General features: G+C 36.7%; 1 non-coding gene across 1 annotated transcript; it reads left to right on the forward strand.

The window, feature by feature from the left end:
- Window positions 1–11,410: 11,410 nt before the first annotated feature.
- LOC141688319 (small nucleolar RNA R71) lies at window positions 11,411–11,517 on the forward strand. Its single transcript, XR_012561769.1, has one exon. It is a non-coding gene; the product is annotated as a small nucleolar RNA R71 (small nucleolar RNA).
- The last annotated feature ends 15,847 nt before the right edge of the window (window positions 11,518–27,364 follow it).

Below are 27,364 nucleotides of genomic sequence, written 5' to 3' on the forward strand. Positions count from 1 at the left end.
AATACTTTCTTTTCTCCTACTTCGTCCCAATACAAGGGTGATCTACATATACGTCCATATAAGGCTTCGTAGTGTGGCATTCCGATGCTAGCATGGTAGCTATTGTTATAAGAGAACTCAGTCAACGATAGATGATCATCCCAGTTTCCCTTGAAATCCAAAGCACAAACTCTTAACATATCTTCTATTGTTTGAATCGTTCTCTGACTTTGGCCATCTGTCTGAGGGTGATACGCAGTGCTCATATTTAGCTTAGTTTCTAAACACTCTTGGAACTTGGTCCAAAATCTTGAGTTGAACCTTGGGTTTCGGTCTGATACGATGGACACGGGAACTCCATGCTTGGTTACTATTTCATCCAAATACATTTTAACCAGCTTTTCCAATTCCTTTACGAGTCCTTCAGAAACTTTAATCTCATTCATTCTTTCCTTCCTGCTTAAGGCATCTGCTACCACATTAGCTTTGCCCGGATGATAGTTGATGGAGCAATCGTAATCCTTAATCAACTCTAACCATCTTCATTGTCTCATGTTTAAGTCCTTCTGGGTGAATATATACTTTAAGCTTTTATGATCGGTGTAGATATCGCATTTTTCTCCGTACAAGTAATGCCTCCATAGCTTTAGCGTGAACACTATTGCAGCTAACTCCAAGTCTTGCACGTGATACTTCTGCTCATGGGGTTTTAACTACCTGGATGCATACATAATAACCTTATCATGTTAAATTAACACACAACCTAGTCCTTTCAAGGAAGCATCACTGTAGATTACAAAATTTCCTGTTTCATTTGGTAATGTTAACACATAAGCTGTCACTAATCATTTCTTTAATTCTTGGAAGCTTTCCTCACATTTCTCAATCCAAACAAATCTCTCATTTATCCTGGTCAGCTTGGTCAACGGGGTTGCAATCTTGGCAAAGTCCTTCACAAATCTTCGGTAATAACCTACTGATCCAAGAAAACTTCTAACTTCTGTCGGAGTCTTCGACTGTTCCCATCTGGATACAGCTTCAATCTTTATGGGATCCACTTTAATACCATCCTTATCCACTATATGACCCAAAAACTGAACTTCCTCCAACAAAAATTCACATTTCAAAAACTTAGCGTACAACTGCTTTTCCCTCAGCCTATGCAGAGCAATTCTTAGGTGTTTGACATGGTCGTCTTTGGTCTTTGAATAGACGAGGATGTCATCAATAGATACAATAACAAACTTATCCAGGTCCTCCTTATACACACGGTTCATTAAATCCATAAAAGCTACTGGTGCATTAGTCAATCCAAATGATATCACTAAGAACTCGTAATGGCCATACCTTATTCGGAATGCAGTCTTCGGTATATCCTCAGGCTTGATTTTCAGCTGGTGATAGCCCGATCTTAAATCAATCTTCGAAAAACAACTTGCTCCTTTAAGCTGGTCAAACAAGTCATCAATCCTGGGTAGAGGATACTTATTCTTGATGGTTAACTTGTTCAGTTCCCGATAATCAATACACAATCTCATGCTTCTGTCTTTCTTCTTCACAAATAACACTGGTGCGCCCCACGGGGATACACTTGGTATAATTATTACTTTGTCCAAAAGTTCCTGAAGTTTTTTAGCCAGTTCTTTCATTTCCACTAGGGCCATACGATAAGGAGCCTTGGAAACTGGTTCTGCTCCCGGGATTAGGTCAATAGAAAACTCAATCTCATGATCGGGTGGTAATCCTGGCAATTCGTCTGGAAAAACATCTAAAAATTCACTAACTACCGGAATCTCATCCAAACTAGGTGCCTTTTTCTCAGTGTCCACAACATGGGCTAAATATGCCTCACATCCTTGTCTCAACAGTTTTCTTGCTTCCAATACCGAGAGAAATTTCTTTTCCTGCTTTTGTCCTTAGTAGGTTATTCTGATATTATCTTCCGTATACATTATTTTTCTTTTTCTTACAATCAATATTTTCCTTATGCTGGGACAACCAATCCATTCCTAAAATCACATCAAATTCTCCTAGCTCAAAGGGTATTTGGTCCGCTGAAAGGAAATGCCCATAGATTTCTAATTAACACCTAGGGTAAAATTGGCTTACTGAGACTTTATCCTAATTGGCCATTTCTATAGTCAAGGGCTTAGCTAAATCTTCCAACATCAAATCCATATTACTTACACATTCTTTAGATATAAAAGACTTAGACGCTCCTGATTCAAACAAAACTTTAACAGGCACAAAATTTAGAGAAAGCGTACCTGCAACTACATCCGAATCCTGAGCATCAGATCTCTTGGTTATCTTGAATGTTCTGGCTCTTGCTGTGCTGGTTGCCGGTCTTTGAGATACACTACCTCCTACGCTGCCCTGAGTAGCAATCTTGCAGTTTCTGGTAATGTACCCAACCTTACCACACTTAAAGCAGGTGACTCCGGGGTTTCCTGAATTACACTCTGACGCATAATGGCCTTTTTGATCACACTTAAAACACTGGACATCCTTTCTGCATTGACCACTATGCTTCTTACCACATGACTTACATTCCACAATTAGCCTAGTTGACTGGGCTGGGGCAGAAGCAACTGAGGTGACACCGGAACTCGTCTGGGAAAAACCTTGTCTCCTGAATCTCTTGTTCCTATTCCGACCAAATTTCCTTGGGAACTTCTGACTGGACTCTTCTCGATCCGCCTTATCAGCACCACTATCAGACTTCCTTTTTTATCACTCCTCTACTTGAAGGCCAACTTCTGATCACTTTTAATCACTAGGGTGGCCTAAACTACAGAGGTATACGTCTTTAGCTACAGGGCCACCACTCCACTACGAAATTCAGGCTTTAGTCTTTTTTGAAACCTCCTAGCTTTCTGAATCTCAGTATTCACATATCCAGGGGCTAGTCGGGCCAATTCCGCAAACTTGGCCTCATACTCAACCACACTCTTCTCTCCTTGCTTCAACTCCCAAAACTCTACTTCCAACTGACTCTGTAAGCAATCCGGAAAATACTTTTCTAGAAATAATTCTGTAAATCTGGCCCAAAAAACAGGGCCCTCTCTTTCTAGTGCACGCGTAGATTCCCACCAAAAATTTGCTTCACCCTTGAGAAAATAACTAGCATAATCCGTCTTAGAATCATCACTAACCTCAATGAGGGTGAAGGCTTTCTCCATTTCCTTAAGCCAAACTCTAGCAGCAATCGGGTCTACCTCGCCCTTAAACTCTGGGGGTTTGACTGACTGGAAGGACTTGAAACTAATAGGTTGGTTTGGCCCTCTCGGTTGGGTTGCTGTTGAAAATGCAACTGTTATTGGATTTGTTGGTGCTGTTGTTATATGAATTGCTGTTGTTGTTGCTGTTGTTGCAGAAATTGCTGTTGTTGCTACTGGAATTGTTCTTGCTGCTGAGCCATCTGATTAGACTGTTGGCGCAGCAAATCTAGTAATCCATCCATGGCTGGGCCCCCATCAGAGTTCTAGCTGGAGGAATTGGATGAGATATACTTCTTGGGAGGCATTCTCCTAAAACATAATGAAAAGGTTTTAGATGAAAATTGTGCCCCTGGGTAGCAACATTTTTATGCGTCAGGAGAATGTTGTCATAATAAAATATTCCCTTCCTTGATTACTTTGGGGTCCATCCACGATGCATAACTAAATTTAACAAAACCAGCAATAAATACAACAATAACAGTAACAGTGATAACAACAGTGCAAAGAGAATAAAACCAACAACAACTATATAATAGAAAGAACTACAGTACAACAACAGTACAAATCCATCCAACAACTACAGTACAACACTTGAAATAAACTGAGTACACAACAAAATTGGTTGTCATAGCAGCCTCCGCCTAATACAAGCTACAACAATGTAATATACATACATAAAGAAAACACCTACAGAACTTCTACAACCAACTCTGAGCTCTGTACCTTTCTGCAACAATTCTGATCTAACCACTGCCACTGCCACCGATAGACCCTAGCTCAAATACCAACCAGTTCACTAGATCCTGATACTGAACAGCTCTGAACTCTGAGCTAATGAAACGGTCAATGGTCCGGGCTCTCTCTACAACAGCCTGAGTCAGAGATCACACTCGCTCTTGAACATCGGGTGAAAGGGCAGGGATGCCCTGAAAAGGTCCAACCGGTATCTGGTCAAGCTGTGCAGCTAACCCCGGGCTCTGCTCTCTAATGAAAGTATGGTTCACCGCTCGGTGAACATGGTAGGGGATCGGGGAAGATGCACCTGAAGGAACAGATGGAGGGACAGGTGGTCTCGAGGTGGAAGAACTGGGACCGCACCCTAGAGGGAAATCCCAAACAGCAGACACTGACCGTCGTACCCAACGAGGACAGGCACTAGGTCTTGACACGCCTCTCAGAGCAAATAGGGGAACTGGTAGGGGAGGCATGGGAGTCTCCTCATCTATGACATCCAGATTCCTCTCAGAGTCTGAATCTGACCTGTTCTCCCGAGATGGAGAACTGAAAATCACTATAGGCCACTTACAACAATATAAATATAAAGGAAAGACATACTAAGGTTAAGGCAAGTCTATTAAAATATTAATAGATGCCAGGGTAATGCCACCGGAACCCTCGACTCACACTTAGGGTTGCTCCTCTAAATAAGTTGCTAACTCATACTTTAGGACAAACTTCCTACACCTTTATGACTTACTCCTAACCTAAATCAGGGACTTGAACCTGTAGCTCTGATACCAACTGTGACGGCCTCAACCTCGGGGTCGGAGGATGACGTCACCAAAATATAACAAACTACGAATATAAATTACTAATTAGACTTTATTATACAAACACGACCCCAAATGAGGATCCGATACAGGTTCAAGTATTATTTAGGTTACAACACAACATCTAATTAATTCCATAAACCCAACCCTCTAACTTATTACAACAACTCATCAGACCTTAGGGTCTGATACAAACTACCTTAGAGGAGCCGGGACCGGTGGGGGCTGACACTCCATTCTGACCTGGTCTTCTAGACATCTGCAATACATAAATACAAAGCAACCTGCAAGGGTGAGCAATCAATTGCTCAACAGTACCACTATATGAATAACAAGTAAAACAGTGCATATAATAACGGTATAGGAACATATATCATAACTCGTTTATGAAAAACAAGGAAAACATGTACAAACTGGATATCAAAACTAGCATGCTCTGAAAAACAATATCATCAGTAGTGTCCTATGTAAAAATACCAGAGTCCAATTTTAGCATGCTATTTCCTTTCCAAAACCACTGTCCCATTACAGGAACCATAAATAATTTGTCCTATTACGGGGACCACAAAACCGTTTGTTCCGTTACAGGAACCACTAAACCAAAATCAGATATATAACTGGATGAATCTTAGGGACAGCTGATCAGTCTATCCCACCACAATCTGTTCCAGAACTCAGAGACTAGCTAGGTCTCTGCCATGCTGGACTAAGCGGTTTAAATAAGGCGCGTAACCGACTTAGCCTCTTACGTAAACTCGCTAGGCCTTTACGGGCCTCTTATGCAACCATCCAATATCTGATCCGTTTTTATCTAGTTTTCATAAGCAATTACACCTATCTCTTTTTAAACAGTTATCTCACATCACACATTCTAAAATCTTTCCAATTTAATCACAATCTAGAGATAGGCATTTTCAGAAGTTACTTTTTCCCCAAAACATCAGTTAATAAAACATATTTAAATACAGGGAATATGTAACTTAAAACGTTCTGTTCCAGTACGTAATTTAAATCAACAATCATTCATATATACTGAACTGTAAAAGATTTGTTCAGGGGTACTTACCTTGTGAAGCTTTACACTATAACTGGCTTGACTCTAACCGACTTCAACTACTGGGTCCTTCGACTTGAACCTACATCATCGAAACGACCTAGGTTAGACGACCAATTATGCTTGATTAATCCCCACTAGACTAATTACCCAACGATACGATTCCCGACTCGTACACATTCGTATAATGATAATATACACGTAATAATGGTACACGTAACAATCAGGGTTTGATTTGTACTTATTTAGATATATACACTTGATTCGTATTTAAAAGTAATTTTTAGAAAAATTAAGACAGCGACTCCTCTATTTTAAGACCCACCCGTAGAAACATCAATCAACGTCAATTCCCAACAAATCAATTTGAGTCGTCACATAAATAGTTACTTAATTATGAAAATACTTTATACAAACCATTTTATTTATTTAAAATATTTAGGACTCAGATATCAATCATCACGGTCCACTGTCCGCTCGTAAAAGTCATCGCGGATGGCGACAAAATTTCGCGGGTACCCGATAAATTCTCGAGTTTCCAACGCAAAATTCTATCGATTGATTATAAAAATCATTTGCGGTACGAACAATTTAATATCACGATTATTATCAATAAACCCCTGCAAGAAAAGGAATTTAAATTATCAAAATTCTGCAACAGTCCATTCCAACAACACAAATGGCCCAACAGAGAAGGCCCAATAGAACCAAGCCCAACCAAAACACAGCCGCGCAACACTGCACAACAGTGCCACACACGCGCCACTGCGCAACACATACACACAATAACACACACGTATATATATATATATTCAACACAGAAGCAACAATCAAGGAACCAGAGAACCGATCGACACCAGCCGGCCGGAAACTCACCGAAGACAACACGGCGGCGGCTGCAACAGAAATGGAGAAACATGGGAGAGAAAGAAACATGAGAAGGAGAGAAGAAAAGAGGGAGAACGAGAGAGATGGAGTGAGAGAGAGACTGAGATGAGAGAGAGCGAGAGAGAGAGACTGAGATGAGAGAGAGAGATTGATGTTTTTAATAAAAAAATTCTTTGTTTCCTGATACAAGGCCTCACAACAAATGGAAATGCCGAGAAATCAATACGTGTTAACCCAATTTTGATGGTTTAACACGTATACTTTTATTTCGAATGTCCCAATTTCTGGCCCGCATTTTACAACTTAGCGAATAAATACTAATCAAATCAATATCAAAATAATCTTAAAATTTTATAAATATCCCGAAACTAATAAAATATAAATTTTTAATTTTTAATTGAATTTTGAAACGCAACTCAGACCCGCATTTAACGATTAAACGAAATAACGTGCGGGTGAAATTAATCCCGAAAATTTCCAAAATAATTTTAAAATTCTCAGAGTATTAAAAACTTAATAAAATATGAGTTTCGTAATTTTTGAAAATTTTTGTAATTAAATACTGATTTTTCAATTAAATGAACTCTGAAAATCATTTATGGAGAAATAATTACTGAAATATTGATTTGTAAATTTTATAATATCCCAAAAATAATTATTGAAATTATAAAATCATAAAATCAATTTATAAAATCATAAAATCAATTTTAGAGACAATCCAAATATTCTTGAAAATAAATTTATCATAAAATCACTTTTAAAAGTGAAATAAAGGTATTATGGTGCAACAAACAATTATACGAACAATCCACGCACCCAGTAACCACACATAAATAGTAATAAATAAAGCACAAAGATCGAAATCAATATACAATTCTTTATTTAATTAATTACGCAATAATTACACTTTTAAATATTACAAAAATATACGAGTCGTTATACATATTACCCACACGTTGACATCGATCAGATTTCAAAATAAACTGATGAGCATCTTTAATTATGGTTTTCCAAAACCTGCTTAAAGAATAAGAGCTGTTGTCTTTTCTCCACCATAGTGTCCTCCATAAGCCGTTGAGTGGCAATCTCACAAGATCCCCCCCCGTTTCGATGTACAAAATATATCTCCTGATGATTTGGTCAGTCCTTGTCGAAAAAGAAACGGCTCATCTCACATATACCACTTCACTTCATGCAGAAACTTCTTCCTTTAAGCGTATGATAAGTCGGGAGGCATGCTATTACTCACAAGGTAGTTCACAATGTCTGCGAACCATGGTTCTTCCTCTTGCACTCCAAACAATTGCTCATCGGGAAAAGACTCATTTATCAATGTCTTGTCCAATGAAGTAGCATTAGGGTTCTCTAAACGCGAGAGATGATCAACGACTTAATTTTCAGTCCCCTTTCTGTCCCTGATCTCTAATTCAAATTCTTGAAGCAAAAGAACCCATCTAATCAATCTAGGCTTCGAGTCCCTCTTCAAGATGAGATAACGAATTACATCGTGATCAGTAAAAACCATCACTTTAGTCCTGAGTAGATAAAATCAAAATTTCTCAAAACCATAGAAAATAGCCAAGAGTTCTTTCTCCGTAGTAGTATAATTCAGTTGAGCACCATTCAAGGTCTTACTAGCGTAGTAGACCATATGAAATATGTTGTTCTTTCTCTGCCTAAGAACTGCTCCAACTGCATAGTCACTTACATCGCACATCATCTCAAAGGGTTCATTCCAGTTAGGTGCAGTTATGCTAGGTGCCGTGATTAAAATCTTCTTCAATGTCTCAAAAGCGGGAAGACACTCGTCATCAAACTTGAAAGGGACATCTTTCTCTAGCAAACTGCACAATGGCTTCGAAATCTTAGAGAAGTCCTTGATGAATCACCTATAGAAACCCGCATGACCTAGAAAACTGCGAATTCCCTTAACAGAAATTGGTGGAGGAAGAATTTCAATGACCCCCACCTTAGCTTTTTCCACCTCAAGACCCTTATTAGAAACCTTGTGCCCAATAATAATGCCCTGTCGCACCATAAAGTGACATTTCTCCCAATTGAGAACCAAATTGGTCTCAATGCACCTTTTGAGAACATGTCCAAGATTCTACAAGCATTCGACAAAAGAATCGCCAAACACAGAGAAGTCGTCCATGATCACCTCCACATTCTGGCCAGTCATATCAGATAAAATGGCCATCATACATCTCTGAAATATGGTTGATGCACCACACAGACCAAAAGAAACTCGTCTGAAGGAGAAAATACCAAATGAACAAGTGAAGATAGTCTTATCCTGATCTTCTGGAGCGATACAAATCTGATTGTAACCCGAATAGCCATCCAGAAGACAGTAGTACTCGTGATCAGCCAATTGGTCAAACATCTGGTCAATGAAAGGCAAAGGGAAGTGATCCTTCTTCGTGGCCTTGTTCAGCTTCCTGTAGTCCATACAAACTCTCCATCCTGTGACTGTTCGAGTAGGAATGAGCTCATTCTTCTCATTAGCAACAACTATGATACCTCCCTTCTTTGGTACACACTGAACTAGACTCACCCAAGAACTGTCATAAATGGGATAAATAATCCCTGCATCCAGCCACTTAAGAATTTCCTTCTTCACTACTTCCTTCATGATCGGATTAAGTCTTCTCTGCTGCTCAACCGTAGGCTTGCTACCTTCCTCTAACAGAATTTTATGCATGTAATAAGAAGGACTGATTCTCTTAATATCTGTTATGGTCCATCCAATTGCTGATTTAAACTCTCTTAGAATCCTCAAAAGCTTTTCCTCATCGCTACCTGAAAGATTAGATGCAATAATAATAGGCAAAGTAGATGCGTCACCTAAAAAAGCATACCTCAAATGTTCAGGTAAAGGCTTAAGCTCAAGAGTGGGAGCTTCCTCAATAGATGGCGTGAGGCATTTAGGAGCCTTATTTAATTCCTCTATTCCAAGAGATTCAAAAGGCATATCAATCTTCCTCTTCCAGGGAGAAGCATTCAGATATTGCAATTGTTCTTCACCTTCATCATCTTCATTGTCTGAATTCCCCAACAAGGCCTCCTCTAAGGCATCAGACCTTAGCAATTGATCAAGTTCTGAAGTAACCACAAAATTGACCAATTCCACATTTCAGCACTCCTCATTTTTTGTAGGGAATTTCATAGCATTGAAAACATTAAAAGTTACATCCTGATCCAACACTCGCATTGTAAGCTCACCCTTCTGCACATCTATTAAGGTTCGGCTAGTCTCCAAGAAAGGTCTTCCCAAGATTATGGGAATATTCTTATCCTCCTCGAAATCAAGAATTACAAAATCAGCAAGGAAGATGAGTTTATCAACCTTGACCAAGACATCCTCCACAATACCTCGCGGATATGTAATAGATCGGTCGGCCAACTGTAAAGTCAAATAAGTCGGTTTTGGATCAGGAAAATTCAACTTCTTGAAGATTGACAAAGGCATCAGATTGATGCTAGCTCCCAATTCACATAAGCATTTGTCAAAAGTCACTTTTCCAATAGTATATGGAATAGTGAAGCTTCCTGGATCTTTAAGCTTTGGAGGTAACTTCTGTTACAGCACAGTACTGTATTCCTCCGTGAGAGCGAGAGTCTCGAAATCATCTAGCTTCACTTTCCGAGAGAGTATACCTTTCATAAACTTTGTGTAACTAGGCATCTGCTTAAGAGCCTCTGCGAAAGGTATATTGATATGAAGTTTCTTGAACACCTCCAGAAACTTCTCAAATTGTTTATCCAGCTTTTTCTTCTGCAGCCACTTAGGAAAAGGCGGTGGAGGATAGATCTGTTTCTCCCCTGTATTACCCTCATGAGGAGTGTGCTCAACAGTAGTCTTCCTTGGTTACACTTCTGCTTCCTGCTGCTCTACTTCTTCTTCAGTCCCAGCTTCTTCATTCGAAACTTGAGTTTGTTCGGGATTCACAACCTTTCCAGACCTCAAAGTGACTGCCTTTACCTGCTCCTTAGCTTCCCTCTTTCCTGGCACTTCAGTGTGACTAGGTAATGTACCAGGTTGACGATTTAGCAAGGCATTGGAAATTTGTCCAATTTAATTTTCCAAGGTCTTGATAGAAACAGCTTGACTCTTGCACATAAGCTCTAACTCCTCTAATTCAGATTTTTCATCAGCTTGTTGCAGCTGAAGTAGCTGCCTAGGTGCATATTGTGGTTGCTGAAAACCAGGGGGGTTGTACTGCTTACCTGGGTACTGCTGATAAGGCTGTTGAACCGTATTCTGAGCATTGCTCCAACTGAAATTAAGATGATTGCGGTTGTTGGGATGATAAGTGGCTGACACAGGTTGATGCGATCGCTGAAAATTGCTCACGAACTGAGCTGATTCACTAGAAATAGCACACTGATCAGTCTCATGGGCACTAGCACAAAGCTCACAGACACTAGTGATTTGATTAACTCCATAATTGGCCAAAGTGTCCACCTTCATCGTCAAAACCTTAAGTTGGGCAGCTATAGCAGTTGCTGCATCCAACTCCAGAATTCCTGCTACTTTTCCCTAAGTCAGTCTCTGAGAAAGATTCTGGTATTCATTAGCAGCCATCAGTTCAATCAATTCATAAGCTTCATTGTAGCTCTTAGCCCACAAGGCTCCTCCTGATGCTGCATCGAGCATGGGTCTAGAAGTAGCACCCAATCCATTGTAGAAATAGTTTATAATCATCCAATCAAGCATGCCATGGTGTGGGCACTTCCTTAGCATCTCCTTGTATCGATCCCAAGACTCACACAGAGATTCACCAGTTTGCTGAGCAAACTGAGTAAGAGCATTCCTGATTGCAGCAGTCTTCGCCATAGGGAAGAATTTAGTGAGAAACTTTTGAGCAAGATCCTCCCATATGGTGATGGACCCTGGTGGTAGAGAATGTAACCAGCACTTTGCTTTATCCCTCAGAGAGAATGGGAAGAGTCACAGCTTGATAGCATCTTCAGTCACACCATTGAACTTGAAAGTGTCACAGATCTCGATGAAATCCCTGATGTGCATGTTGGGGTCTTTAGTAGGAGAACCCCAAAACTTAACTGAGTTCTGTATCATCTGAATCGTGCTTGACTTGATCTCAAAAGTATTAGCCGAAATGGCGGGTCTGATGATGCTTGACTGAATATCATTGATCTTAGGCTGAGAATAGTCCATCAAAGCCTTATGAATTTCTGTTTGATCTCCCATCACTATTAAAATTGGTTCCTCGATTTTCTCTTCTTCTATCTTCTCTTCGTCCTCAAAAACTTCCCTTCGAACCACTACAACTTCTTCCTCGACTTTATCCAGAGTTCTCTTACGAGACCGCAAACGCGTATGCATACACGCTCGCTAGAGTACCTGAAATAAGACAAGAAAACAGATAAGTAACAATGTCCGAGTCAATGAACTTTAACGATCACTGATGACAAACACATAAACTAAAAATTAACACCGAGTCCCCGACATCGGCACCAAAAACTTGTTAGTCGCTAAACACGTGCTAAAATTCACGCAAGTATACGCGTTCAGAGGTAGTATAAGATATAAAATAAGATTCGTTCCCACAGAGACTGGCTTTGGTTAACTAATTAATTAATGCACTTATGCACCGATAATATGGTTATTATCCAATGCTAAGACGGTAACAAATTGGGATTGTTTTATAACTAATAATCAAACTAACAATTATAACTAAGAGAATAAGAATGGTTGAATTAATATATATGACAAACATGGGATTCTAACTTCATTAAATACTTCATTCAATAGCTTTTTTGTTCTTAACCTTAGCATGTAATTGTGATGACACTAATCAGATAACACGAAACTGATAAACGCCAACTTTCGTTGTACGGATAATTTTTACAAAAGAGATAGAAGCTGAATATACACCAATTATATTGAGACCCTATATGTCTATAGAATTTGACAACATAACAGTTTAATGCACAAGTTATCTATCGTGATTACATTGGGCAAGTAAGATGGTTAAAAATACCTACGAATCATGCATAACAAGTACACATGAACCTATGCTAGCATGGCAAGTTCTAATCCCTTAAATTTACTTCCGCTTCATTAAAAATTAACAAGCTATCTTATAAGTTCGCGACGCTCATAAGACGAATAAGCACAACCAATACTAGGTTATCATACAATCGCCACACACTAAGGCATCGAAACAAATCAACTAAAGAAATCCATAAATAAATCCGCTAGAACCCCACGATAACGATTAGCCCATAATTGGACTCATCATCAACGTGGGTTCCGATGAAAGCATGGTATAATAAACGTAGTCTTTATAAACGAATAATAAACAAAGTATAACACATGAGTATAGGTTTAAGAATAAGAAAACTAGCATCCAATGTTACAACTTAAACAAAGAATCACAAGTTAAAACTAGGTCTTTTTCGCCTTGGTTGAATTGTGCTAAAACGACCTTTACTCCTTCTCCTTGCTTTCTGATGTGTCTCTCTTGAAAAATAAACTTAATTATGTATATATAGCAGCCCCATGCAGAGTAGAAATCTTCTGGATTAAAAGCCCATTAGAATCAGGATTCTTTGAATTCGACCTGGTGCGGTCGCGCGCTTGACCAGCGCGCAAGCGCGCGACCGCGCTGAGTTACTGGACTTTGGTCGCGGCCGCGCGCTATCACAGCACGGGCGCGCCGACTCCCTGGATCAACTTCTGATTTCTTTATTTTCTTACTGAATTGAGCCGGCTTTCCAAGAGCTTTTATTCCAACACCACCTTAACACCAAATTAGCACCAAAATAATACTAATTCACCTGATTACCTAGATAATGCCTGAAAATATAAAAGCACTAGAAAACACATTAAAATACCAACAACTTGAGTATAATTACACCAATTCAAAGCTTTACGGAGCGTAATAAAGTGTCATAAATGCCACTCAACAAGTCTGACGCACTTGTAAGTGTATACAGTCTAAATATGGGGTTGTAATAACTTTGTTTACTTTATACACAGTATTAACCAATTTTCACGTGCAAGGGAAATGGTTAATTAGGAATCTGATGGCATTTAATTTAAATATACGTAAATTCCATGGGTAGTGGGTGTAAGTTGTATACACTTTTAAGGATGCAAGATTTATTATATTTATAGATAAGAAAACGAGACCTTAAAGTCGAGTTGCATTTTATCATTTTGATTAGGTAAAGTTGTTAATCTTATGAATAACGATTACATACTATATATTTTAAGTATGATCGATTAGAGATTTTGAGTGAATATTGTTAATTGTTATTGTGATATAAGGGTAGGCGTAGTCACGAATGCGTCATGCCCGATTTTCGAAAGAAAGTATATAGGTATGTATAAAGAATATAGTCGATATGATTTAATAAGACTTGGTGTCGAATTATATGATTATGTGATTACTTGCTATGTGTAAAGTATCAAGTTATTCGGTGATATAAAGCGTATAAAGGTGTAACATATTATGTGTGATATATGTGTATAAGATAAGCGAATATCGTGATTGGGGTAGAAAGTTAGACTTTTTGAGAAATGTCAAAAATCGATGAAGCTTCTAATTAGGATTCATTTTGGAAAGTAAATTTGGAAAGCGAAGACATTCAGGTTAGAAAAGAAAAAGAGGTCTTAGGTGGCAGTAGCTCGAACTCCGTAAAACAGGAAAGCTTTTTGAGGAAAGTAACTCTGCCTTCTATTATGAATTGATTATAAAGAGATTGTTGATGTTATACACTGATAGAGTAAAGAATTTTCATAATGTTGTTATTAATTGTTGGTAAGACTGCGTAGCTGTATTAACAGTACGTGATAACTCAACACGAGAACAACATTAGAACCGGACAGGTTAATAACACTAAGACTACACAAGAAATCAAAAGAAATGAAGACAAGGCAAATACAAAGAATCAAAGGATTAGAAGAAATCTTGTAGTCTGTTTACAGGTCACTAAAAGAAGTTCATTTATATGATCATGCCTCAGAGAAGAATAAAGATTAAAGACTTTCAGGGTTTCAAAAATGATAAAGATTCAGTGTATAAGTGCTACTAGAAGATTTCAGTGTATTAGCATTGATTGAAGATAGACAGTGTATGAAGCATATGAATCTGAAGAATTGAAGACATGGTATAGACAGAGGTTAAAGAAGACAGCTGTAGTCTTGAAGTTATACTCACTGACAGGAGTTCATTTATATGTTCAAGCGTCGGTGAAGAACAGTGAATGAAGTATTCAAGATTGTAATAGTAATGAAGACGTTGTCTAAAGTACCAGAAATGATTCCAGTGAAAGTACATTTGTTAATTGACAGTCAGTGTCTGAAGCGATAAAGTTGTTGCAAGCTTAATAATGTAATCAAGGCTATAATACGAAGATCTGAATCGGGGTTAGTCGTCTGTGAACCAGACCAGTTGCACTAGGTGTCAACAGCTCGTGAAAGGAATCTGGGTATTATTTTTAGAAGAATTGTTAAGTTGAGGAACGTACTTGGATTGAACGTTTATCTGTTAAAGTACGAGAAGAGGTGCGCGGGGTATACAGCTAAGCGGCTCGAGGGATTGGCGAAACTCTAAGTTTAATTGTTAAATTAAATAAATTTATTTACTGAATTTTAATATAATTTATTTAATAAACTTAAAATGATTTATTATATAAAATTTAAATAAGTTTATTTTATAAATCTAAATTAGTTTATTTATATAAATTATATTTTAGTCTATTTTATAAATTAAATTTAGTTACAATGTAAACTTAAATAAATAGAAAAAGAAAATCAAAAGAAAACAAAAATAAAAACAAAAAAAAACAAAAGAAAACAAAAGAAAATAAAAAGAAAATACAAAAATAAAAAAACAAAAAGAAAACAAAAAGAAAACAAAAAAGAAAACAAAAACAAAAAGAGAAAAAGGAAAAAGAAAAACAAAGAAAACAAAAAGGAAATCAAGGAACTAAATATGTGGTTGTAAATGTTTGTGTTTTACAGGTCGCAGGTTAGCTTCCAAGTCGCAGTTTAGGAATAAATAAAGAAACCAAACGCTCTAGTCGCCAGTTGGTTTTACTAGTCGGAGGTTATACTTCTAGTGGTCGCAGGTTAGCAGGTCCAAGCACCTCAGCCACAACTTTATTGATACAATCAATTAAATTGTGTGGTTCAGTTTTAACCACATATTTTTAATTGATATAAGTCTACACTCAAGCAGCAAATCAAAATAGTTTTGTTTATCTTCTTCTCCAACAAGAGAGCTGATAAAATAGAAGTAAAGATTTTTAGAGAAATTCAAGCAAATTGTATATCCGTTTAACTTCTCACCAGAGTAACATTATAATGCCCGGTTTAACTCTTGTATATTCATAGGGGCATTATAAATGTTACCCGGTAATTAAATTCTTGTACAAATAAAAGTTAGATCATTGTATATGATTTGATTTGTAAATCTTTGTAGTAGCTAAGAACTTTGTTGTTCTTAAATTGTAGCAGGTTAATTTATTTACCGGAATGTAGCAACACCCCTTGCGGATTTATATATGAATATATACTTCCCCGAATATCTTGTGTTACTCGTTTTACTGTTCCAAACACAATTCACCTCAAGAACACGAAACCATTAATCGAGCACTAAATTTTAAATCCGCAAAAGATTCGAAAGAATTTTTTAATTATTGATTATCATATTCAACTCCCCTTCTACGATAATTCGGGACCTAACAATTGGTATCAGAGCTGACTGATTGATACACAAATCAGGATCTTTATCTCAGTGTAATTCGGTGTGCGGAATATGTTGGAACTCTTATTGACGAGAGATCTTGTTAAATAAATTTATTTTATTAATTTGCATTTACATAAATTTATTTTTGTAAATTTGATTTAGCAAATTTATTCAATAAATTTAATTTAAATAAGTTTATTTTATGAACTTAATTTAAATAAATTTATTATTTAAATTTCATTAAATAAGAATTATTAATTTAAATTAATTTCGGATCTAATTTTCAGGATTATTGGCTGACAATTGTTTGTTATCCTCAACATTATACTAGTTGATTGTCCTGAATTTTGCCACCAGTTTTCATTCACTTTGGCACCAAATTTGATCACTGTTTTGCTTCAAAAGAAAGATAAACAAGTGATAGTACGTGCTAGTATTTGATTGTTACGTGACCACGTACTGGTAGTAAGTCGAGTAACAACCACGCGCAGGAAATAAGTAGTAATTGGTAGTAAACATGGTTGTAAAAATTGGTAATCGGTATTAATCGGTTTAGCTACCGATTAGGGATTAATCGACAAATCAGGGATTAATCGGAGGGATTAATCGAAACAAAAATCGGATATATTTAAATATTTTAATAATATTTAATATATTTATTTTATTTATTATGAAATATATAATTCAAAAATAATTTATAAATATTAATCAGATTTCAAAAAATAGATCGGCCAAATATTTTTTAAGGATTAATCGGGGATTTTTTTAAAAATCGAGGATTTTTAGAACAATGGTAGTAAATCAAAATTTGGTAGCTCTCTTCTGCAGTGCACGCACGAGCCAGCTTGCAATCACGCGCGGACCACAGCCGCAGGTCGCAAGTTAGAAGTTGTAGTCGCAGGTTATAAAAAAATTAAAGGCAGAATTTTGTACACTACTCAGCTACTTGGTCGTCGCGTGTTGACACTAAACCAAATAAAGAAATGGTCGCATGTTATATACAATTAGGTTGCAAAATGCTGGTCTCCAGTTAGGAGCCCCAAATTTTTTTTTTATTTATTTATTTTTTCAGAAAATTTAAAATTCTTATATTTAAATTTTTCTTAAATATTAATTTATATTTTATTTAATTTTTAAGAAAATTCGAAATTCTTGAAAATTAAATTTTTCGTAAATATTTATTTTTGATTAATTTATATTCTAAGAAATTTAAAAAATTTGGAAATATAAATTTTTCTTAAATATAAAATTAAGGGTACTCAAGGTATTGGTAGACTCGAGATTCCTTCGGGTTTTTAAAAATGATTTTAATCAATCGAATAAAACGAAGATCATGTGCTATTCAGACGGAAAATTCCCGAATACGGAAATTGAAGATAATGGTTTTCTCACTCTAATGAAAATAATTTCAAGACCTACAGACGGAAATTGTGGAACTTCCTCAAAGGTTTACTCAATAGGATACCACTGGGTTTTCAGACGCAGGAAATGAATGAAATTTCTACGGGTACATATTTTCTCAAAGATTTAAAGACAACTCAAATGATTCCAGATTTTACAGTCACACAGTGGATTGTACCAATGCTACATTTATCCGGGAATCAATGAGATCATATAGGCAGGAATTGTGGAGGTCAGAGAGAATAGTGGGGACACACAAACATCTCAGTTACAGACATTATAGTTGGAGCCTCAGAACAGAATATAAGGGTTATTGATAGATGAATCAAAGGAAATTCAGGTAGAAGTACTTGAGGGACTAGACGTCATGACAGTGTTTCACATGTCAAGGAAGTTTAGTTGCATCAGATTTACAAGGAGTACATAAGCTATATCAAAGGATCAAGCCTATCTATTCTGAAGCAGATACTTTTACAGATTCAGTTCCAGAGGTAGTTACAAGACTGAGGTTGGGACAAAAACAAGATTTGATAGTTACAGTTCTGAAAACATATATGTGTCAAATAACTATCAGGGGTTTTGCTACAACAGAACAAGAAGCTTGGCAAACAAGGATGAGTAGGGATTCAGTTGAAGAGCTGTGACAAAGGTGGAATGTTTTCTTAAGAAAGTAGCCAGTCAAAACTTATAGTGCACGGAAAAGAGTTGGAATGGACCAGATGACGAGAATCATGAATATCTTGCTTTCATAACAATATCTGAAGATGGTCCAACTCACATATCCCAGGTTTCAAATTCTTAAACCACTGCAATATTTTGCTCTCGATATTCAGTGCATGATAAGATCATAGTGTTTAAATGTTGAACACTCGCACAAGCATGATAGCATCACACATAGATAATGCTGAACTAGTTCACTAGATTATTATTCTGGTAACTAGGATTGATGTTTAACGTGCATGGTACTTTAGATGATCTTAAACATATGTTTGAATATTTGTTGAACATGATTAATTGCTTTAGTGAGATATATGTTTTTTTAGCACTTAAGACCTTTGTTTATGCTTATCTCTCTGTATACTATTACAATGTGATTTATTGATCTAATATGAATTATTTGTTAAGATGTATTAGTTTACAATTGGATTGAGATAGCTAGATGAGATATATCAACATGATTGGACTATATAGAATTAGTGATTTATTTGTTAATTCTATTTGTTCCATATCATGCCTGTCTTGATTAATTCTTATGCGTAATATTTCTGAATGAATGCCATATATTCCTATTTCAATGCTTGCTTATTTCTATGCCATAAATGCATCTCTTAGTACTTGCATTAATTATAGAAGAAGCATGTTTAGGATCACAATAGGGCAAAGACTGCTAGTCCTCCTTATGTAAGGTTGGAACCAATTTTCTCCTAGCCTAGAGACAAATTTGTCAAGGTCATTAAAATGGTGAAAATGGTCAGTCAAAGATAATAATGAGCATGATAAAGTTGCAGCTGTTGTTATCTCTGTTTATAGTAAAATCTCTAATCCATCTGGACCCAAACTGATAAGTTGGGTACCAAGAACTGTTAATCCATTTGTGAGTGCAGGACATAACATGTTAATTGATTCATATGTATTCTTGGTAATTCATACTCAAGGCATATGATCAAAGAAATATCCTCACAATCAAATGTGATTGACAAATACTATTCTGTCACTGTCAATAATCTTTAGAGATGACAACAAAGATTTTCATCACGGGACAAGCTATGCAGAAAAAGGAATGTCATCATGGACTCAACAATTACTATCATTGATAACAACTAATCACTGGAGTCACTAATAACAGTTGAAGCATCTTTATTGCTGGATAATCAAGGAACAAATCCTCATATCAAATAGTTCTGCATCAAAGGACAAAATGTCAATTCAATGAAGGATTAGTTCACATCTGAAGCAGGAAGGTTAAGAAGCTTGCTCTTCTTAGATTAATGAAAGGATATGCTTATGGCTAGACTGGAATCTCAAGAAAGGTGAAGTCAATGGTTTATACTGTAAAGCTTCATCTGACAAAAGTTTAGCTATGGCATTAGAAGATCTCACCCTTTAACATAAACTCACAAAACTCTTTTGTAAAAAGGGGTTAGTGAGAGGACTTCCTCATCTGGAATTCAGAAGACGATAAATATGAGGCATGTCAGAAAGAGAAGTCAAAGATAATATCACATCAAAGTAAAGATATACCTTAGTGATGGTGGTTGACTACTCTTATTAAATAAAGTTGTTGTTTGTGCGTTCTCAAGACAAGACAAGACATCACAGATGGTGATTGATTACATCAAAGAAGATCAAGCTGGAAGCAACTGTAAAAGAAATGATCTTGTGGTCAGATAATGGGACTGAATTCAAGAAGCATATGTAACATCAAGAATATTTTGAGACATATTCAGCACTGGAAGTTCCGTGTCAAAATGGAGTGGTACAAAGGAAGAACCGGAACTTGATTAAAGCTACAAGGGAAATATCAAGCTAATCAAGACTTTCTAAATATCAAAGGGATGAAGCAGTCAACACATTTTGCTGCAAGTAAGATTAGGCCTTGATCATGATGTATACATGAAGACCACTAATGAGTTAATGGCCAATAGAAGCAAACACTGGATAACCTGAAAGTGTTTGGAGAGAATGTTCTACATGAGCAAACAATGAAATGTTTTCAGTTGTTTGAAGATCTTATCATTTGCAGCTAAGACTTATAAGGATATTCTCCATGGTTACTCAGTGGAGTCTACAACCTACAAGGCATTTATGGTTGATCAAAAGAAGATGATTGAAAGTTTAAGTGCACAGTTCAACAACTCCATGCTCCAAGCTGGTACAGGAGAAATTAATGGTATTGATGATTCATATCCAAGCAGTGGAATGACAGTGTATAACACAACTCATTATTTCAATGAAGCCAGACAGCAAGGGTAAGGATTTTCATGAAATCCCAGCAACAGCTTAGGGGGAGCAAAAGAAGGATCAACTAGTTAGACACAACACTACATTGTAAATCAAGAGGACACTACAAGAACATATCTGCTAAGACAATGGGTTGATGTCAATATTATTCCAAGAGTCTAGTTCTTAAGTGATTCAGATGGTGGAGTGATTATCAGGGCTATTGAGTATGAATGATTATTTCTCTAGTTTTCTATCTAAAGTAGAAACTAAGAAAGTTATAGAAACTCTGATAGATCCGGATTGATTGGGTGATTGCAAAGCAAGATGAACTCAATTAGTCAGCAAGCAGATTGTAGGGAAGCTGATATCCAAACCAAATGACAATTTTGTAATTGGTACAAGGATAACAAGAAGTCAAAACTGGATGACAATGGCATTGTTATGAGGGACAAGGCCAAACTGGATGCTAGGTTATTATTAGGAAGCAGTATCTAACAAAAAGCACCAGTGACGAGACTTGAGGATATTATGACATATCAGGCACCTAATGCACATTCACACTTGGAATTGGACTCTAGTAGATGTGTATAAGTGTACTCCTGGTTGATGAGTCAAAAGAGGAAGTCAATGCAAAATAGTTCATGGACTTTGCAGTAGCAGACCAATTGGACTCTATATATCTCTTTTTCACAAGCTCACTTCAGGATGGTATGGACTGGTATCTTACTCAAGAAATAGTCAAGGACATGGTATATCACTCTTGTTACGTGCTGATTCTCAATGATCAGGAGGAGCTCAGGATATGACTGTTTTGGATGTCATCAGGATTTGATGTGCCATCAGGATTTGATGCATTATCAGTATCTGCAGAACATCAGCATCTAAAGACAGTCTATTATGAAGATTAAGTCTGTTCCTTATTTTGAGGGATGGATAAATGTCATTCTGAGTGATAGGACTTTGTGTATTCAGTTGAAGATATGTATCATTTTCTGTTAGTAATTGATAATGCATATCCTAAACTGATTTGTAGCAGCTGTGTATTGTATAAACACAGTTTAGGTCATCGCATAGTGATTAACTCGAGCATCGTACGACCTAGCAGCTCTCAAGAACATCAGTATTTCTTGAGAGAGTTTGTAACATTTTATATCAGAAATATAAAGAACTGTTATATTTTTATACTTGTTCGAAACCTTTATATAATTGTATCCAACCCCTCTTAAATAATTGTATCTTTACTAGGCAACAATTGGTATCAGAGCTCACTGATAAAATTACAATCAGAACCGATCTAAACATGTCTCTGAACAAGTATGAAAGTATTAAAATCCCCATTCTGAAAAAGACTGAATATCCTACATGGAAGGTGAAGATGCTCATGTACCTGGAGGCTATAGATCCAGACTATCTCGACGTAATTAATGATGGACCCTACATGCCAACAAAGTTGGTGCCTGCAACTCCTACTGTTGCCGAACACTATCAGTTGAAGGAAAAGAGTGAGTGGACACCAGAAGAGAAGGTTATTGTGCTGAAGGATGCAAAGGTAAGAAACATTTTTGCATAACAGTCTTGATTCTGTGATGTCAAACAGGGTTATAGCCTACAAGACTGCCAAAGAGATCTGGGATGTTCTTGAAACTCAATGTCAAGGAACCATGGCCATCAAGAAGAACAAAAGGGCTGTTCTGATTCAAGAATATGAACACTTTGAGGCCAAGCCTGATGAAAGTCTCACCGACATCTATGACAGATTTTTCACCCTGCTCAATAATCTATCCTTGGTGGGAAAGGTGTATGATCGAGAGGATTCCGACACTAAGTTTCTGAGAGCCTTGAATGAGGAATAGGAGACTCAGACTTCAATCATACGACATCAGTATGATTTGGAAATAATCACTCTGGATGAAGTCTATGGCATGCTGAGAACTCATGACTTGGAATTCTAGCAAATGAACGAGAGGAAAAGCAACAAAGGAAAATCAATTGCTTTGAAAGTGAATGCTAAAGCTTCAAAAGAAAGGTCTGTTGAAGTTACAAGGAAAAAGAACAATCTTCCAGAATCAGATACTGATGATTCTTCATCAAATCCTGATGATGATACTGATTCTGAAACTGATGAGAACATGACAGATTCAGATGTTATGCAAATGAATGTATTGCTGGTTAAGGGCTTCAAGAGGATGAAATTCAGGAAGTCTCAGAAGAATAGAAGCTTCAGGAAGAAGTTCACTGGAGGGGAAAGGAAGTCAACTGGAAGAAGAGATAGAAAGGACTCTAAAGCTGGAAAAATAGACATGTCAAAAATCAAGTGCTACAACTGTGATGAACCTGGTCACTTTGCTACAGAGTGCAAGAAGACAAAACATGATAAAGGGAAGAACAAAGCCCTGATTACATCAAGAAAGAATTGGATGGACTCTTCTGATTATATGAGGTTACTGACAAACCTCAAGTAAAAAGTCCTAAAAGAAATAGAAATGGTAAGCAAGGTATTTCTAAGGATTCTAATTATAAGGTTGTTCCCAATGCTCCTAGAAAAACTTGTTTCAACTGTGGTAATACTAATCATCTTGCTTTTGATTGCAGGAGGAGTAAGAAAATGAAAACTGCTATTCCTGAGTCTGATGTACGGGTAGATCAGTATTTTATAAACCACAAAATCCTTGTTTTCATTGTGGTAGTAGTTGGCATTCGATTTATACTTGTAGTTCCTATCATAAGCTGTATCACAACTTTATGAACCTTTGCCTAAATTTAATAAAGTTGCTTGTGTGCTCAATTCTTCAAGTTCTACTAAATCTGCTTCTGACAAGACAAATCCTGATAAAGGAAAAACTGTCAGAAGAATTCCTGACTCATAAAGGCTTAAGTTGTCCAAAAAGAGGGCCCAACAAGTGTGGGTCCTTAAAAATCCTTCTAACTAAATATTCCTTTAACTGCAGGGTAACAAGAAAAATACTCTTGTATTGGATAGTGGATGTTCAGGACACATGACTGGAAATAAATCCCTGCTGTCAGAATTTGAGAAGAAGGCTGGCCCAGATGTATCTTATGGAGATGGAAATATAGGACACACTCTGGGATATGGCAACTTGATAATTGGAAATATAGCAATAGAGAATGTAGCTCTGGTGGAAGGGCTTAAGCTTAATCTTCTAAGCATCAGTCAAATCACTAAAAGAGGTTATCATGTGATATTCTATGACTCACACTGTGAAGTTGTTCATAATAAGTCAAAGAAAATTGTCTTAATAGGATACATACATGATAACATATTTGAAGAAGAATCTCATGAAAGTCTAATCTTTGCAAATGAAAATGCATTGTTGGAATCTGGATCAAACTCTAATGAACTGTCAAATACTGATGATCCAAATCCTGATACTCCTTCAGATTCTGAAGATGATCAATGTACTAATGAACCTGCACATATTGAGGGGGAGCAACAGCAAGGTTCAGCTGATGGTACTAACAATGAAGAATCAACTCAAGGTTCTTCTCAATCTGGTCATTCAGAATCAAATGCTAATTCAATATCAGATGGACATGACTCAAGTCCCAAGACTTCATCAGGAGATAGCAGCACAGATTCAGGGGGAGCCTTAAATACATTTGATGAGGCATACAATTCATGGGGAACATCTAGCTCCAGAAGGACACTTCCTAGTGCCAAAAAATGGACTAAAGATTCTATTCCTGATCTAATTATTAGAAATCCTGATGAAGGTGTAAAGACAAGGAGGGTAACTCAAAATGAATATTTGTATCACAATCTACTTTCAAAATAACAGCCAAAGAAAGTAGAAGATGCACTCAAGGATACATATTGGGTCATGGAAATGCAAGAAGAGTTGAATGAGTTCGAAAGAAATGAAGTGTAGAAGCTGGTGCCTAGACCTAAAAACAGGTCAATTATAGGCACAAAGTGGGTCCTCAGAAATAAGACTGATTCTGATGGAACAATTATCAGAAACGAGGCAATATTGGTGGCTAAAAGATATTCTCAACAGGAAGGTATTGACTATGATGAAACATTTGCTCCTGTTGTTAGGCTGGAAGCAATCAGAATTTTCTTGGCATATGCGGCACACAAGAAATTCAAAGTCTTTCAGATGGATGCCAAAAGTGCATTTCTCAATGGAGAACTTGAAGAGGAAGTCTATTTTGAACAGCCACCAGGTTTTATGGATTCTAAACATCATGGATTATGTTTATAGACTTGACAAAGTACTCTATGGACTAAAGTAAGCACATGGGGCATGGTATGAGACTCTTGCTCAATTTCTGCTGGAAAGTGGATTCAAAAGAGGTACAATAGATAAAACTTTATTTTATCTGAATCAAGGTAAATATCTGCTTTTAGTTCAAATTTATGTGGATGATATCATTTTTAGATCAACTAATCAAAAACTGTGTGATAAGTTCTCAAAGTTGATGCAATCAAGATATCAAATGAGCATGATGGGAGAGATGAGTTACTTCTTGGGATTGCAAATTAAACAGACTGATAATGGTATCTACATTAATCAGTTAAAGTACACAAAGAATCTGCTGAAAAGGTTTAATATGCAAGATAGTGCAACTGCAACTACTCCAATGGCAACTGCTACAAAGCTTGATACTCATGAAGGTACAACAGTTGATGTCTCAAATTACAGAGGTATGATTGGTTCTCTTTTGTACATAACGGCTAATAGGCCAAACATTATGTTTGCCACCTGTCTGTGTACAAGATTTCAGGCAAATCCAAGGGAGCCACATCTTATTGCAGTAAAGAGAATTTTCAGATACCTCAAGGGTACTGTATCACTTGGTCTCTGGTATGCAAGGGAAGCTGAATTTGCATTATATAATTATTCAGATGCTAATTTTGCTGGATGCAAGATAGACAAAAAGAGTACATCCGGGAGCTGTCAGTTTTTGGGAGGCTGATTAGTCTCATGGTTCAGTAAGAAGCAGAAATCTATTTCTACTTCGACTGCTGAGGCTGAATATATTACAGCTGGGAGTTGCTGTGGTCAGTTGTTATGGATGAGAAATTAGCTCTTGTACTATGGATTATCATTTTCTAAAATTCCTATTTATTGTGATAATCAAAGTGCTATTTCTATGACAGGAAACCCAGTGCAACACTCTCTTGCTAAACATATCAGGATCAAATATCACTTTATAAGAGAGCATGTCATGGAAGGAACGATTGAGCTTCATTTTGTTCCTACTGATCAGCAGCTGGCTGATATCTTCACGAAGCCATTACCTGAAGCAACATTTACAAAGCTTGTCAATGAACTTGATATGGTTAGTTGGGACAGATAAATTCTTATAAATTTATATTTGATCAAATCCTAATGTATGTTGATCAAATCCTGATATGTCTTAAATACTGTTCAAGATATTAAGCTGGGAATTTTTGGTGTATTTTGTTATATGCATGATAAATTAAGTGAATTTATTTGCTAAATGTGCATGTATGAATATATATCATTGTCATTATTGCAAATCAGTCTAGGGAGACGCACTTTAATAAGATATCTTTTGGTTAAATTATTAAGTTAACTCTACACTTAATAATCAATCAGTCTCCTAGTCCCTTGATATTCCCTCGGTTATTTAAACCGTCAGTCTTATTTAGTCCAATTATCTCTTCCTAAACACAAAACACTATCCTCATTATTGTTTCTCATATCCTTTTCTTCTCAAACGATGGCGCATTTCAACTGGTTTTACAACCATTTCACTAATATGATGGAATGCAAACTCCGTACCATATCAATGCCATCTCAAACGACATCTGGATTCAACTTCCAGAAGTCATCAAAAATGAACTTTTGGGTTTCCAAAAAGATCTTCACCTCTACACTCTTCGACATCAAGAGAGAATAATTCGTCTTGCTGTTCTCTTTGTTGAAAGCAGGAAGAAGAAGCACTGAACATCCTCCGACTATTTTTCCTCACCATCAACTTTGTTAGGCTTCTTAGACCAAGGCTGTTGATGTTCTTCTAATATACTAGGATTTTCTTGTAATCTCTTTTGCATGTAATCAAAGAAATTCATGAAATGTACTCCTTTGATCTTTTAATGAAATTTCTTTTATTTACAAGATTTAGTCTCTGTTCTTTAGCTGTGTATGCATGTGCTCGTTTTTTTATCATAGCCTATTAATCTCTACATTACACTATTAACATCTGTAACGACCGAGAAATTACGCTTGTATTATATCATAATAAAGATAAATTATGTGAATTATTATGTGATTAAATGTGTTAAGTCATTAAACCCTAACTGCTTTGTGTTACGTGTTGTCTGTTTTGATCCAAACGTGTTTTGGATAATTATTGAGTGTTTTATTGTAAGTTATAAATTTATATCAAAACCCGTACAGCTCAAAACTATGTTTTAAAAGCCCGTATTTCAAACAAAATCATTGGCCCTATTTTGTTAAAAATGCCCTATACCATATCGCTATTCTGAACCCCTAGACGTTTTACAAATTTACCTTTTTCGCGAAAAACGACTTTTCCGGACCCCTTCAGGTACCAAAAACCCCACAAAAAAAACATTTTTATTTTTATATGATCATGAAATTATCATATATC

The sequence above is a fragment of the Apium graveolens genome, chromosome 9 (genome assembly GCF_009905375.1).
Source record: "Apium graveolens cultivar Ventura chromosome 9, ASM990537v1, whole genome shotgun sequence".
NCBI classification, from domain to species: domain Eukaryota; kingdom Viridiplantae; phylum Streptophyta; class Magnoliopsida; order Apiales; family Apiaceae; genus Apium; species Apium graveolens.